The sequence below is a fragment of the Plasmopara halstedii genome, assembly GCF_900000015.1.
Source record: "Plasmopara halstedii genome assembly, contig: Scaffold_322, whole genome shotgun sequence".
Taxonomy (NCBI): Eukaryota; Oomycota; class Peronosporomycetes; order Peronosporales; family Peronosporaceae; genus Plasmopara; species Plasmopara halstedii.
In genome coordinates this window covers 172,519-174,951 of record NW_020187243.1, presented here as the reverse complement: position 1 = coordinate 174,951, position 2,433 = coordinate 172,519, and positions in this window count along the sequence as shown.

Below are 2,433 nucleotides of genomic sequence, written 5' to 3'. Positions count from 1 at the left end.
GCCTCGCCAACTACTTGCTCAAGTATAGCGCAAATTATGCGGAAATGGCACGGCCATTGTTGAATCTCCTTATTAAGGATTGCGGTATGGTGTTGAGACGCCGAGCATCGGGAGGCTTTCGACGGGGTCAACGACAGCCTCCTTCTGGCGTTGCCAGACCCTATCGTCTTTTTGGTGTCGTCTGTGGCGCTTCGGACTTTGCCACCGGCTGTGCACTGTTACAAGCAGACACCGAAGGGCGAGATTAGGTGATTGCGCTCGCATTCCGCCAGCTTAAAGCTTCGGAGAGGAAATATACAGTCCACGACAAGGTATTTATTGCGAAGAATTATGCACTTGTCAAGTTCGAGGTTTACCTACCGGGCTCAAAGCCGTTGGTGATCTATAAAAATCATGCGTCACTACGAACAAAGACACAGTCACATTCTCTCGCGGAGGATGGTCAGGTGGCTCTCCTTCTTTGCAGAATATAAATTCGAGGTGAAGTATAAGCCAGGAAAGCGGAATAACCTAGGCTGATGCGCTGTCACACAGACTGGATTATGAGCTTACTCATGTCACGACGGTGACATCGTCAGTGACGGATTTGATCCGCACCGCGTACGCAAATGACAGTATGTGTGTAGCGCTACTACAGGGTCCCGAGGGCAAGGAGTTTGGAAACTCGGACAAGAAAGTGTTGGTGCGGATGCGCGCGTGGATACATTGATATTTTTTGAATAACTGATTGCTCTATTGTAACCCCGATTTGATGGATACGACACGTGGTTCTTCTCGATGAGGAAGTGAAATATTGTATCAGCTATGAGGCCCCAAACACTCCACTCAGTGGTCATCTCGATCGTGAGATGACGTACAGTGTGAGCTACCACTACTGGTGGCCCAACTATAGAAATGGACTGGCACATCTGTGCGCACGTATGAGACGTGTCAGAAGGTGAAACCAACTTCAAATGCGGCGGCGTCGCTCGCCAGTTTTTCAGTACCAACCGGTATTGGCAGTCCATGTGTATGGACTTTGTGTTTTGGCCTGCCAAAAGACTCGGCAGACAACACGGGTGTGATGGTTCTTTGTAGACCGTTTGAGCAAGATGGCTCAATTTGCGGTAGTGCCGGATACCATCGATGGTGTGGGTACAGCGACGCTAATTGTGGTCCAAGTCTTTCGACAATATGGACACCGGAGTCAGATGTTTCTGACAGAGACCACGCTTCACTGGGAACTTTTGATCTACACTTTTCAGAAGGCTGGGCACCAAGTTGATTATCTTGACAGCGGACCATCCTAAACCGTTGGTCAAACTGAGCGCGTGAATCGAGTCGTTGAAGACGTTTCTTGTAGCGTCTGTCCTTAGACGCCGAAGCGCTGGACTGCCATGCTGCCACTTGCAAAGTTTGCTCTGAACAATGCAGTGCATTCATCTACCGGCTACACGACGTTCTACGTGAATGGGCTTGTCAATCGTCGCATCCCACTGACACCGCCATTCCATGGCTTAGGGTTTGGTGGAGGAGGAATAGCCGAACGGCTAGCTAATGTCAGCCCCTCACTGTCCGTAAAGAAGTCGATGACTTCCTTTAAACCAGACTTAGTGCCTTACGACTCGTTCGCGATGTGATGGCTGAAAGCCAAGACATGTAGAAAGAATGCGCAGATGAAAGAAGCAGATAGACGAATCAGAAGAAATGTGAAAAACTTTGAGGTCGGAGCCCTTTTTATTAAATGCTAACACCTTCCTACACATGCAGCCTCTGCTGTCTATAAGACAGAGCTCCATCCAAGATTTATTGGATCTTTTAAGTTTGTGGCCAAACTAGGCCTTGCGTATACGCTGAACCTTTCGAGATGGACGCGCACCCTCCCGGTGTTTTATGTGGGCTTGTTTAAGCCGTACCGGGATCCGGCGCTAACGTGTTGGTGCCAAAGGCGCTCGGCCACCTAGAATTGAACCAGACTCTGGTTTTTGAGCACGGAGAGCAACAATTTCCGTTATCAGCGACGCAAGGCACTCCACCGCCGCACGAAGTGACGTAGTTGTCTGCTCGACGGCTAGAAGTCGCTTCGACAGAGCGTGTCCTCGACGTGAGGCAGTCGGTGCACACAGTGCTCCAAGCTCTCAAGGTCTCCCGCGCAGCGGCATGCGCTCTTGGAATGATGCTCGGCAGAGTGCCGATGACGACGGACTTTATCCTCTATCGCGAGTCACCAGACGGCGATCGACCAAGTCGTCATCGTCCGCCGCCGACTCTTCTCGATGAAATTGGTGGTGTCCATTATCACGTGGAACGCTTTGTAGGTTGACGTCGTCGACAGGGTCAAGCCCGCGAAGTGGCGGAGATGCCCCAACTCCGAGAACTCATGGGGGCTTGAGGTGCCACTTCGGCAAGACTACCCAGACGTCGTAGACGCTAATGATCAGAAGGATCATAATG